A 15,333-nucleotide genomic window follows, 5' to 3' on the forward strand; every position below is an offset into this window, starting at 1 on the left:
TCGAGCTCTACCTCTTCCTCATACCGGATCTATAACTATTCTTCCAGCCGCTCAATACAATTCTCCAAATCATGAATGTGCCTATTCATCCATCCAAAAACTGACTTATTCCATCCTTTGAGCGCTATTTTTACCCGTTTAAGTTTTGCCGCAAGATTCATGAGCCCACTGCCAACATGAGCTTGTTCCCAAGCCTCTCAAACACATCTAGTAAAATCAACATGCTCCACCCACATCTGCTGAAAGTGGAACAGAGATGGCCCATAAACTACCACATTTTCCATCGGAGAAATGACCATAGGAGCATGATCCAATGAATCGCGAGGCAAATATCTCATAACTGAATCCGGAAATACGTCAAAAAAATGTTGATTAACTAAAGAACGATCCAACTGAGCCCAACTACGGGAATGACTTGCACGCCCATTGCACCACGAGAAACACTTACCCAAGAACTTTAATTCTAGTAACCCACAAGAATGGATCCAAGAATTAAACTCCTCCATAGCCACCACAGGACGTGGTCGACCACCAAGTCGCTCCCTATCAGAAGCAATGATATTAAAATCCCCTGTAACTAACCATGGATCAACTGAATTACTCTCCCTAGCAAGATCTGCGCATAGCTCACGCCTTTGCTCATAAGAACATTTAGCATAGACAAAAGAAATTTTACAATTCCTAATACCATCAGTCACAAGATCCGAAATTTGTTGAGTACAAAAACTAACCATACTCATAGTAATATCCTTCATTCACAAGATACACATTTTACCATCCCAAGCACCATTCAAAAAACCATAATCGAAACCAAGCACCTTCTTAACATCCTCCAGTTGCTCATCCCGTAAAAAAGGCTCGGCTAGTGCAACCACTTTCGGTTTAAATATGTGCATAACCTTTTTCAACCTACTCCAAGAAGATCTTACCCCTCTAACATTCCAATACAAAATTGAATTACTCATAAATTCAATTAGAAGACCGGGTAATAACCCACTTACTGCTATGAAGTTTCGCATTTATACCCTCACCATTTTTCTTCACTTGCTCATGCATTTCAGAGTCAGAAAAACCATCCTTTGCTTGAACCAATTTTCCTTCCATTATCTCAGTATCAGATAAACTGGCCAACGAACCAGCCATAACATTGGCATCCCCATTCAACATTTGCGCCGAGACTTGCCCAGCACACAATCCACCTTGGGCATCTACCGAATTATTAACCACAATGGAAACAAGAGTCTCGTGAGCCAGTTCCTTATGAATCAATCGCATCACTTCATCTCCCTATACATTAATCCTTGTGGAAACAGAGGAATCCACCACGTCAAGCACTATTCCAGGTACCACCTCCGTTAAAACCAGAGGATCCTTGTCACAAACCACCTTAACTGCCACTGATTTCGAAACCAATGGCATAACACAGAACACTGCACTTCCACCACCTCAGAAGTCACTGGACCCATCTCCCCAAAAACAGAAGATACCATTTCAGACGATACCACTTCCGTATGAATGCGCAACCCTCCATCCTTTGCCATATCCCCAGAACCACTGCCATGCACATCCACTAACTGTAACGTAGTGTCTTCCTCACCTTCCATAACAACTCTATGCTGATCATCACTAACCAACACCAAAGGAGCCACTGGAACCACCTCATAGGATACCAATTATGTATGAATGTGTACCCCATCATTTGCCATATCCCCAGATCCAGTATCATGCATATCCACTGACTGTACCATAGCCTCTTTCTCACCTTCCATATCAACGCAAGTCTGATCAGCAATCACCAGCACCAATGCATCCGAACCTTTATTTTTAGTACCCATCACCTCCACATTTGTTATCGCTGGATTCAAACATGAAGGATCCACAACTTTCACTTGTTTAGGCACTTCCTTATACACAAGTCGAACAGGTTGCCTCTCCTTCTCCTTCCTTAAAATACCTTTCTTACAAGTCTTCAAATTATGCCCTTGGATTTTGCATTTGGTATAGAACGCAGGCATCGTTTCATACACCACCTCCTGCATACGACTCGGAGGACAAGATGGCGCACCAATCCAAAAAGATAAAAGAGGTGATTTAGCAACATCAAGTTCTAAATATACCCTTGCGCCGTTTGTTCTAGTAGCATACCACGTAGAATTATCACTACGAATATAATTTCCAATAGGCGCAGTGAGACTTTTTAGGATGGAAGGATCATAAAAATTTGGAGCCAAACCTGGTAAAAAAATCCAAACTGGGACTATCGAGGGTTCCTCCTCCTCAGAAAATTCGGGTGTCCAATGAAACGGTCTATAAGCCACTCCAGCCATGTCACAAACTTCTTTGGAAAAAGCCTTGTTGAAATCCTCCTCCGATGTTAATCGGACAAATACATTACACGGCTTTCTCATGGGTGAAACCACAACAATACCAGATAATCCCTATCGACTTTTAACAAAGAGTCTGATCGCATCCAAGGATGGCCTCTGTCTAAGAAACTTCAACACCAATGAAAAGCGAAAGGGTTCCGCAGACTTAACAATTTCCTCCTTCAAAAACATAAAATACACTTCTCCATCCATAGTTTTAGGCGTTCTTGATGGCAGAAGTACATCAATGATTGGTTGAGGGGCTGTAGATAGGAGATCTGCATAAGAGCAGGAGGTTGCCGCCGTCATGGAGCCACCAGTGCCCCCCGTGGCAGCCATGCAAAAAACACACGTAAAACCCTACAGAGCAAAAGGGTATTTTCGTCAGCTAGCTAGTGTTTTTATACTAGACCTGTAATACTATAGTTCTAATTACATGTTCTCATACTATATATAGTCTTACATATTATTTCTAGTGTCTTATTGCATGTTATTATAGTATAGTTTTATGTGTTAATAGTCAACATAAATTGTTTGAAAGAATCCGACAAGGGATGGGAGGATCATATCCAGCCGTCAACATCAATATTCTTTGCACACAAATTCTCAGACTCATTTGAATTTATTGGACTGTAACACTCGAGTCCATCACCAAGCCGTTCTTTAAAAATTTTGGGTTTTTATGGATGAAAAGCCCATTTGAGATTAACGAACATTTTTTTTTTTGGAATGGACTATGGGCCCAAATTTTATTTTTGAAGAATGTCGAATATATTTTTATTGGGCTTGCTAGTTAGGTTAGAATCATTTAATATTTTATTAGATCAGGTGAAATCCATTTTTGGGTCAAGAAAAAATTGGTGGGACAAGTTAGATTATATTAGAGGTTGAATCGAGAGCCCAAAACTTGAATGAAAAGCCCAATCGACGCTCAAACCCAAGCCCATGAAGCCAGGATCCAATTTCCACGTCAGGCACGTTCCATGTTTCATACGTCTCTCATGCATGGTTCCCCTCTTTTTGTTATTATCTAGGGTTTTCCAATCAACTCTATAAATAAACTTTTTCTCTCCTGCAAAAGAAATTGTCGTAGCCTAACTTGTTTTCCAGTGAAACACCTCATTCACGTAACTGCCTTTTTCTTCCACTCAAAAACCACCATGTGATAGCCCCACTGCCTAACCCGTTGGCAAACTGTGAAGCCCACGTAGCCTCGCCGCTACCTTTGCATTACCACCCCATAGCGCCATCCCTGCACCACCACCGTTGCACCCCTACTCAGCCATAGTGGAACAACTCCCACTGCCCAGCCACCCTGCCTCCTCCACAGTCAAACAAACACCGAAGATACCTTTATTTTACGCCCTGAAAACAGAGCAATTTTCCTTTCTGCTTGCCACCATTCGACGTAGCCCAGCCGAGCGACGCCGCCGTCAACCCTTATCCAGACCATTGCCTCATGTATCCTTCTCCTTGTGATTGGTCGTCGCATGCACCCTCAACAAACTTCCACCGCGTCTCTCTGCTCCGTGCCCAACGTTAATTTCGATTGAGTGCTCAGCCGCACGGAGCCTTTGGTTCTGGTTTCATGCTTAGCAAGGACAGCCACCATTCTTGCCGAAAACAACCTAGACGGGCACAGAAACCTTCGTCTGTGCCACCCTCAGTCCGTCGTGTTTCATAGTGAGTTTCATCTCTCTCCCTCACGTTTTGCTCTCTCACATCGTGTTTCTCTCTCTCTCATCATTTTCTCTCTCACTTAGTGCCCTACCGTTGCAAGCACAACCGCCGACCCCAACCAGTTCCTTGCGCCGTCGCACGTTCCCTTCCCTCACCGTGAGCCTTTACTGCGTAAACCTTATTTAACATATTATGAACATATTTTCAAATAAAAAATGTTCTACTGAAGCTTACCATATAGTTGGTCAAGCATATATTAATTGAGATGAAGTTATATTATTACCCTTTGAGTTACAAGTTGTGTTAGTGTGTTTTAAACTTTTAATATGTATTAGTGAACTCTATTTTATTTATGTTTACAGAAATCATTTAAGTAAGTTAAATTTTTCTTAAGTAAAGATTTCTTTCAAAAGTAAACGATAATGATGTAATTTTATTTTTAAACGTTGTAGATATGACCTAGTTCATTAAACAATAGTTGTTGTTTAATTTAAAATATTTTGGTATAGTTATATGATCTAGTATTAAATTGATAGTTTGATTACAATAGTAAATAAGTTAGATTTATTTATGTAATGTTTTAGTCGAAGTTATTAGATGGATATTGATGATTTTAGAAAGAGATGATGTATTTTGTGGTTATGAGAATTTTAGGTTTTGAGGAACTAAAATAGGTTATTAGGCTTAAATATCGAAATACATGTTCAATTGAAATTTACTAGAATTACGTGATTATTTTATAGGTGACGAGTAATAATTGTTCGGCATTTTTGAGGAAAATTCTAAAAAACTAAGAAGTCCAGGTAAGCGGGATTTCTATGCTAGACTTTGCATAAAAATAAAATTGACTGAGGTCAATTTTGAAAATGTGCATGTTGTGTTACGAAAAGAAATGTTAAACGATCTCAGTTATTTGTTCTGCATTGCTCATGAGACCCTGTATAAGAATAAAGTATTTTCTAGCATGATTGGTTTATACATAAGCTTATTTTTGGCATTCTATTATTGAACTCAAAAAATATGAGCCAATATGAAGATTTGATAAATTTTGCATGTGACGTAAAAATGTTCTTAATCTATTTTGGAAAATGTGAAATGATCTGAATTTCAGTACTCTGTTTTGATATGATGTGGCATTTGAAAAACCTTTGGCATGACTTTCTTATTCTAATCTAACTCTGATTCTTATTCTGATTCTGTTCTGACTCTGATTCTGATTCTGATTCTGTGGAGGAACACAGATTGTTGTGGCAGAGTGTTGTGCAGCGCAGAGGCGCGCGCATGGGCTTGTGGCACATTGGCGCTCACAAGGCCACACATTGGCGCTCACAAGGCCACACAATGCAGGTGAATGCGTAGGGCAGTACACATGGGCACACGACGTAGGGCTGTGCTCATGCCAGGTCGTGCGCTGGGCTACACACGTCCACTAACCTTGTTGGCCTACATGCTGGGTACCTCGTGCGTGTCACAGCATGGGCCAAGGCATGTGTGTAGGCTGGCCATAGTGTTGTCGTTGCCTTTCAAGGGCAATGTCGAGGGTTGTCCCGAGGGCACTTTTCTAAGGGTTCTGACAATCCCCCTCTCTTCAAGTATATCCTTGCCCTCAAGGATAATTTCTGGAAATCTCACCCTCATATCATCATAATCCTCCCAAGTGGCCTCTTCTCTCGGCACTCCACTCCATTGGATCAAAACTTGCCGCACCTTGTTCCTCTTCCTTCCCCTTGTGATAACCCTATAATCAAGAGCTTCGTTCGGTTGCAAGAGCATACGCCCTTCTTCATCAAACTTTGGTAACTCTTCCACAATGAGTCTCGGGTCACCAACTCTCTTCTTAAGCACGGTTACATGAAACACCAGGTGTAGTTTAGATGTTGGAGGAAGTTCCAACCTATATGCTACTTCTCCCAACCTCTCAATCACTTTAAAAGGCCCATAATACTTCTTGGACAACTTCAAATTAAGCTTCTTTCTCAATGACATTTGGCTAAAGGGTTGTAGCTTTAGGTACACATAGTCCCCAACTTCAAAGGCAACCACATGCCTTCCCTCTTCATAATATTTTTTCATTCTATCTTGAGCTCTTTTGAAGTCTTTCTTCACCTTCCCTAGGATCTCATCTCTAGTAAGCAACTATTGCTCTACCTCATCATTCTTGGCCATGTTTCTCTCATAGTTCACCAAGATTGGTGGCGGTCTTCCATAAAAAACTTCAAAATGAATTCTCTGGATTGATGCATGAAAAGTAGTATTATACCAATACTCCGCCCAAGTCAAATAGTCACCCCACCTTCTTTGATCTTCATGGCAAAAACATCTCAAATATTGCTCAAGTGTTCTATTGACAACTTCAGTTTGCCCATCGGTTTGGGGGTGATAGGATGAACTTGCCTTCAATTTACTCCCTTGGAGCTCAAACAATTCTTTCCAAGAGGTGCTCATAAACACCCTATCTCTATCTGTCACAATACTTTTCGGGAACCCATGAAGTTTCACAACATTATCCACAAATGCTTTGGCCACACTCTTGGCCGTGTAAGGATGAGTAAATGGGATGAAATGGCTTTACTTTCTAAGGTGATCTACCACAACAATATCACCTCATAGCCACTACTAATAGGAAGTCCCTCCACGAAGTCCATGCTCAAATCCTCCCAAATCAAATTCGGAATTGGAAGTGGTTGTAGAAGCCCGGATGGACGCAATGTCTCATACTTGGATTTTTGACAAACATCACACTCGGTAACAAGCTTCTTCACGGCCTTCATGATACCTTCCTAATAGAAAAAATGTTTTATTCTAATATAAGATCTCAACCACCTCGAGTGACCTCCCTCTTTGCTATTATGGAAGTGATCAAGAATTTCCTTCCTCAAATTTGGCACATTGGGAACATAGACATATTCTTTATAATAAATAAGGTCATCTCTAACCTTGAAACCGATAACTCCATCCCCTTGAGCTTCTAAAAGCTCAACAATCTCAATAGCTCTTGCATCTAGCTTGGTAGCTTCCCGGATCTTGTCCCATATCATTCACTCGGCCCCACTCAAGGCCAACAAATTAGAGCCTTCATCATCATGTACTTCCCACAACAGAGAGCTCCCCTCACGTCTACTCAAGGCATCCGCTATCTTGTTCTCTTTTCCCGGTTGATAAACAATGTCATATTCAAAGTTAAGAAGTTTCATAAGAAACTTTTGTTGTTCCGGAGTCACATTTTTTGTTGTAAAAGGTGCTTTAAAGCTTGTTGGTTGGTCATAATAACAAACTTACGACCCAATAAATAAGGCCGCCAAACTTTAACTGTGTGCACAACCGCCAACATCTCTCTAGCGTAGGTGCTCCATGCTTTCTTCATTGGCCCGAATGCCTTGGAAATAAAGGCCAAGGGTCTCTTTTCTTGCACCAAAACAGCACCTATCCCATCCCCACTTGCATCCTTGTACACCTCAAACGGCTTCTCAAAATTAGGCAAAGCTAGCACAGGAGTAATAGTCATTGCCCTCTTCAAATTCTCAAAGGTCTTTCTAGCCTCTTGAATCCACTCAAAGTTGTCTTTCTTGAGCAAGGAAGTAAATGACTTAGCAATAAGCCCATGGTGCTTGACAAACCTTCTATAATAACGGGTCAAGCCCAAAAAACCTCTCAAGGCCGAAACATCATTGGGTAATGGCCAATCCACCATAGCCTCTATCTTTATTTAATCAACCTTCACTCCCTCACCCGAAATAATAAAGTGCCCAAGATACTCAAGTTCCTTTACCATAAAGGCACATTTAGAAGTCTTTACGAAAAAGTGATACTCTTCTAAGATCTTCATCACAATCTTCAAATGTTGTTTGTGTTCTTCAACGGACTTGGAGTAGACCAAGATATCATCAAAAAATACTAACACAAACTTTCTCAAAAGTGGCTTGAAGATTGTACTCATGGCGGCTTGAAATGTGAAAGGAGCATTGCACAACCCAAACGACATGACTAGGTACTCAAAGTGACCAGAATGAGTCCTAAAGGCTGTTTTATGAACATCATCTCATCCACGATAGGAATAGAGAATCTATCTTTGATTGTAGCTTCATTCAATGCCCAATAATCCATGCCAAACCCCCACGTGTCATCCTTATTTCTCACCAACAACACCAGTGGTGAAAGGACTAGTACTAGGCCTTATCAATCCACCTCTCAACATCTCATCTACTTGTCTTTTGATCTCTACCTTTTGAAAATGATCATACCTGTATGGAGGAACATTTACTAGTGTGCTCTCATCAACTAAAGCAATGCGATGGTCGAAGGGCCTAGTATGTGGTAAGGTAGTGGGCACCTCTAGGACCCCTCAATGGTCCTTTAAGACCTCTTGAATCTCAATGGGCAGCAAGGATAAGTCATCCTTCTTGCTCCCATCTTCAATCTTTTCAACTTCAAAAACCGTCTCTTGTTTGGCTAGAATAATGGCAAAGCAATGAGCTCCACCCTTGCATAGTCTTTCGAACCGTCATAATCATGCACAACTTTCCCGACACCCCGAAGTCAAGCATTGCCCAACACAACATCAAGTCCCACAAGAGATAGGACATGCAAATCAGTAACTATTCTTACCCCCTTGGATGTTCATCTTGACCTCTTTTACAAGTCCCTCGCATCTAAGCTTGTTCCAGTTGGCAACCTTAACTTCAAATGGCTCAATTGCACTCAGTTTCAATCCAACCTTGATGACAATGTTGGAATTGATAAAGTTATGAGTTGAGCCACTAATAACCAATGAAGTAACTTCAAATTTTCCAATCCATGCCATAACCCTCATAGAAGTGGGCTTTTGTACTCCCGACATGGCGTTAAGTGACTATTCGGCATCCTCATCCTCATCACTAGCTTCGGCTTCTTCATGTTCGGACTCATGGCTTGAGGATTCATCATGGTCATCCTCCTCTATCATAACAAAAGCTTTACCCGACTTGCATGTGTGCTCTTTACTCCATTTGTCCCCACATTTGAAGCACAAACCTTTCTTGATTCTTTCTTGAACCTCTTCTCTAGAAAGTTTCTTAACCTCATAAGGCTTAGGCTTAGAAACCTCCACATCAACTTTACTCTTCCAAGGACCTTTGGTTTGCAATGGTTTTGAAACTTTGCTCCCCACATCCTTGGAATATCTTCTTTCCATGTTGTTGCTTTCCTCTAGAATTTCGGCCATCCTCATGACCTCTTGGATTCTTGATGGTTGTTTCAACTTGATCTCCTTGGCTAACCAAGGCTTTAAACCATCTATGAAAGTACCCACAAGTGCTTCTTCAGACCATCCTCTCACTAATGTTTGGAGTTGCCTAAACTCCTCAATGTAATGGTAAACCTTGCCTTCTTGCTTCAACTTAGCAAGTTGCCCATGATGATTAATGGTGGGCGACTGGCCAAATTGTAACAAGAACTCTTTCTCAAATGCGTTCCATCCCAAACGCTTCTCATCTTTCTCATATTGATCTCTAATGCACCTCCACCAATTGCTAGCCTTTCCCTCCAAATAGAAACATGTCGTAGATACCCTTTCATGTCTAGTTACTTCATAAGAACGGAAAGAATGATCAACTTTATCTAGCCACTCATATGGATCTCCCCCATCAAACTTGGAAAAATCCACCTTTGGCCTTCTTGGTCCCCTGCCATAAGCCTGGTTTTCTCTTCTATCTTCATGGTAATCATCATCATAACGTCTTCCATGATAGCCTCGATCTCTTCCATAGTGATTATGTCGTCTCTCAAATCGGTTGTCATGGCCCAAGGCCTCTCTTCTTCATAATCATACTTGGCCTCTTGGCCATCTTTTTATCTTGGAATTTCATATCTCACACCTTGATGTCTCTCTCTTATACTCAGACTTCAATGGCAATTATCATCTTGGATCCATCTTTCCACCGCAATGTGGTCATTCTCAATACGACCGCCTCTTCTCATTTCAACTCTTGGTGGCTCTTGCATAGAATTGGTTACACTTGTCTCTACACCATCAACAAAAGCATCGTGCCTTTGTCCATTAGTCTCTCTCTGTGGTCATTGGCCTTTAATAAGTCTCCTTTCAATTCTTTCTTTGCTCTCATGTGTTTCCCTCATGGTATCCATGGCTCGCCTATTCTCTTCACTATCTCGGGTAGTGGCATTCAAGGCCATTCTTAGTTTGGCCAATGTAGTGTTAACCTCACTAAGAATGTCCATAACTTTGGAATTATGCCCCTCGAGCACCTCAATGCGTTCCAGGTTGGAACTCTTGTTGCCCTCGACTTCTAGATTGCTTCCGGACATGATGCTTGCAAACTAACAACTTGAACAACTTGCAAACTGAAATTTTCTGTTTGGTGAAGCTTGGACAGCAACTTGGACTCTCTTGGACGGTAGAATGGGCCTCAAAAGTCTAACCTTGAGTTATCCACCTTTGTGGGTGGGCAACCCCTCTTGCACAAGCTAAAAGGTCCAACCACGGGACCTCCACCTTCAAGGTGGCCAACCCCTTCAAATAACACTATTTCGACCTCCTCCTCAATCCCCAAACTTGTCCGACCTCCTCCTCAACCCCCAAACTTGAATTTCAAGTTCACAATTCAAAATAAACAATGGGATCAAACGAGGGATCCCTCCTAATCCAATCACAAAGTTTTAAGTTATCGCGTTGTTTACCTCTTGGAGAAGTGAGAACTTTTCAAGAACACCAAGCAAGACTCCTCTTAATGAAAGCACCAATTAATGTTAGGGACCTCGGTCAAGTTCCTAAACAATATGTGGTCTACGCCTTGGTTCTCCTTGGGTTGACCGAATGCCTATTCTTCTCTTGCTTGGATATTGCGAAATAATGGCAATGATGACAATTTTGGTGAAGTGAGGTTAAGTGTTTAGACTTGTTTTGGTGTATGGGAATGATGGAATTGATGAAAAGTGAAAGAGCTCCAATGCATGCAAGGGGGCACAGCTATAGTGGAGGCACTAGGGTTGGCGCCAATTTGGTGTATAGAATTAGGGTTTGGTAGGTGGTATGGCTAGGGCTAGACGGAATCTTTGGAGATTGGTTTAATTGGATAAGTGAGATTTAAGGAATGTTCCTTAAATCTAGGATTTCAATATGGGAAGTGTATGGCCGACTAGGTAAAAGGATAAGGATTGGAATTAGGGTTCCTAAAGTTTAGAAATTCTAATATGGAAAATTGGACTCTCGGCTAGGGCAAAATATTTATGGAAAGATTTGTGGTAGCCAAATGTGGAAGTGTATTTCAGTTAGGGAAAATTAGATGGAAGGAAGGAATTTATGGTAAGTATGACCAACACAAAGTGGTCGGGATTATGGTGTATGGACGGATCAAATGAACAATGGAATTGATGAATACAATGAACAATCAATGAATAACAATGAACACTCAAGAATTTGAATGAACAAAAGATAGGTATTCAATTATGATTCACGAATTGCACATAATTGAAAGAAAATCTCATACATTGATAACTTGAATCACACATATTCAACGAATTGCAAGGTAGTGATCCTCTATTTGAGATTCACGGATTTCACCCAAAAAGTCTAAGTGCAAAGACACCGAATTATGATCTCCTAAAGAAATAATCTCCCTCTTGGGTGGTTGCCAAAAGATTATCAAAGAAAAGACTAAGGGTCCTATTTATAAAAGTTATAAAGTGGAAACCCCCAAAAGGTCTATTGGAAAATAATAGAATAAAAATAAGAAATAATTAAAAAGTATTAAGATAGTTGGCATGGGCCAAGTTGGCCTGTGGCATGCATGAGTCCATAGGTGGGCTAGGATGGTGCATGGTCTTCGGTCAAGTTGGTCTGATCCATAACTAGTGGGCACGGCATGACTTGCTGATGGGTATGGTACGGTGCCACGCAAGGGCCTGCTGGTGGGCATGGCATGCTGCCATGCAAGGCCTGTTGATGGTCTTGGCAGTAGGCCATGCATGTGTGCTACATGTCCTAGATCGGTGGCCTAGGCGTTGGCTCTGCATGGCCCAGGCTAGTGGCCTGGGCGTTGAGGCTTCAAGGCATGGGCTGGAGCCATGCGCTGGATGGCATGCCTGGTGGGCATGCCACTAGCCTTGCCTACAAGGCATGGGCTGGAGCTATGCGCTGGATGGCATACTATTAGGGCATGTCACTAACCTCACTGGCGTGCGGCAAAGTGCTGTGTGGCACAGAGGCGCGCGCATGGGCATACGCATGGGTGTGCGCATGCTAGGTCATGCGCTAGCTGCGCACAGCCACTAATCTCATTGGTCTGTATGCTGGGTGCTCCGTGCGTATCAACGCGTGGGCCAAGGCATGCATGCATGCTGGGCGCCCTATGTGTGTCATGGCACGGGCCAAGGCATGCGTGTAGGCTGGCCATGATGTTGTCCTTGCCTCTCAAGGGTAGTGTTGAGGCTTGTCCTGATGACACTTTTTCAGGGGTTCTAACAATATTGTTGTTCGTCTTCTTGATAGATGTTAGTAGTTGGGAAATCAAGACATGCCTGAGGTATCACAATAAATGTATGTGCCCTTCAAAAATGAGCTGAATGTCCAAATTAAGGTTCCAATCACTTATTTGATCTATATATAATGGCAGCAACATGGCTAAATAAAGATATTTTCTTTTCTAAAATGAAAACTGAACAAATTGTAAGTAACAGTGCATATAATTCACCAAACAATCCATATAGCATCAAACTTATAAAACCATATATAATAATAATAATAATAATAATAATTATTATTATTATTATTATTATTATTATTATAATAATAATATAATGACAACCTAATCTCGACTACGAGTAACTTTGCTATTTATGACTACTATGATTACATGAGAAATGTTTTCATAATTTTTTTGCTATTTATGAAACCCATGCGAAGCGAAATTAATTTTCCTTAATTTCTTTTCTTAGCCTCTAATATATGAGAAGCATTTCACGAGCTGGATATCATTAAATTTAATTAAATAAGCACTATTGTCTAGATTTTATGTAATCTATTAAATTATGTGAAGGAAACATGATCGCTCAAAATAAAGGAAAACGCTGGCTAGTTTGCTCTCTGAGTTTGACTGCTAGTGCATTTTAATTTTTTAAAATGTTTGAAAAAGTTAGAACTACTGAAGTTGTGTGGTTTTTTACATGTTTAAAAAATATTTTTAAAAAAAATGAAAACGAACTAGCTAGCTAGTTGATCTATCAAATGAAGTTTAATCCTATGAACTATGAAACAAAACATCTCTTGCAAGGAGAAAACCCCCTACTCAAGGTAAGATGTTTGTTTGTTCGCTTTAATATAGACCGATAATATTGGAGGTCATAACATTCAACGCGATAATTTTAGAATTCATTAATTGTATTAAAATGTATGATCTATTCACTTCTTTTACTTTTCCCTCCCAATCCGATGGATTGGATTGTACTCTAATTAGTATTATAATTTAGGAGATCTATCTTATATATTGAGATGAAGAATACTAACCTCGATTGTTAGAATTCTTATCTAAATAGCATTAGGAATCTTATTCACATTATATGTCCTAAATTATCATCTAGATTTAGAGTCAGTTTGGATTGAGATATAAATGATCTCACTACTATTTACAAATTTCAACTCACAAATCTTACTATTATTCATAAATTATTTCAACTCATTTCTGAATCCAAACAGGGTCCGAAATCCAATTATAAAAGAACTTTTAATTTGACCAAGATTAGATAATATAAAATTATTTGGAGTCCCTATTCATTAGAAATCTGATAGGAACTAAAGTGGGTCCATACTTAAAGATCATTTGCAAGTTCCAGATAGGCCAATTACAAGATCAAGAGCTAAGAAAATCAAGGAGGTAATACAAGAATTGATGCAATCCACTTGGGACTAGTTTAACAAGAGCCCAACATTCAAGATAGGCTTGAATGATGAAGATCCAGTTTTGATTCATTTGATAAGTTATGGAAGAGAGCAACAACATGACTTAAAGGCTTTGGGCACTTGAAGGCTTTCAACTTGTTTAATTCATTTAAGGGACTTATTTTATTAGCTTACAATAATTGGGTTTATTATGGGAAGGACTTAAGGGGGGCTATGCAAGGGCATATCGGAAAGTTATTATTTTATTGAACTAGGTTTAGGGTTTTAGTGTAGCGAGTATTGTAGCCGCACTGTAGATGCGGCACTATTCACACAAGGGGCATTTTATTGAACTAGGGTTAGGGTTTTACTATAGCGAGTACTGTAGCAGCACTGTAGATGTGGCACTATTCACTCAGGGGCATTTTTGGAAGATGGAGATTTATTTTGGCTAGGATTTGATTAGGTTTTGCTTTAAATACTCTCTGTAGCCTCATTTTAATCAGTTTATGAAATTTGATGAATTTATTCATTGTGAGTTGAGTTGATCTCCTCTTATTCTTAAATGAACTTTTGAACTTATTAAAGACAAATTACAACCTTTGTGGCATTCCTCCTTCTAATCTGGGTTCTTGAGACGGATTCTTCAACGATTCTAGATTATAATATAATCTAGATTCTTAAAACGAGTTCTCATCAAGTTTAGATTCTACATCCATTGACTTGATTTTGGCTTTTTTAGGTGAGTTTTCAAATTGATTATGGGTTCAAGGGATTCCATTCCTGCGGGTTCATATCATTTGGTATTCAGAGCAATGTTTTCAATCTGGTCTGATTCTATCTTTTAATTCTTGCATTTTTAAATTTAATTCTAAGACTTTATTGTTCTAGTGTTCCAAAAAAAAAAAAAAAGTAGGCTGTCGAAATTCGTAGGGTTTTTGGTTTGACTAAAATTTGCATCACTTAGGGTTTCAAAATTCTAGGATTTTTTGCATCTCTAAGTTTGTCAATTACTTGGAGTATCGTTTCATTGATTCTCTTCTACTTCATTGTCAATGCTTGTGTGTTAGAATTCAATTGCTTGATTTTCACAATTGAATATTGTTGTTTGTGATTGAATTGGAGAAAAGAAAAGAAAAGAAAAGAAAGGAAAAGAAAAGAAAAGAAAATAAAGGAAAGGAAAAGAAAAGAAAAGAAAATTCAAAAAAAAAAAAAAAAGAGGAGGAAGAAGAAAAGAAAAAGTAGCATATTTAAAGCTTGCTACATAGTTACAACACAGAAAAAGAAAGACATTTGTTGATTGAGCTTTATTATCAAATGGGCTAATACATCTTTCTAGTTGGTATCTTATTTTATAATTACTCTTTCACTCGTATAAATTCCTTAAATCTCGTGTCATTTTATTCCTTCATTGTTTCT

The sequence above is a fragment of the Juglans microcarpa x Juglans regia genome, chromosome 4S (assembly GCF_004785595.1).
Source record: "Juglans microcarpa x Juglans regia isolate MS1-56 chromosome 4S, Jm3101_v1.0, whole genome shotgun sequence".
NCBI classification, from domain to species: domain Eukaryota; kingdom Viridiplantae; phylum Streptophyta; class Magnoliopsida; order Fagales; family Juglandaceae; genus Juglans; species Juglans microcarpa x Juglans regia.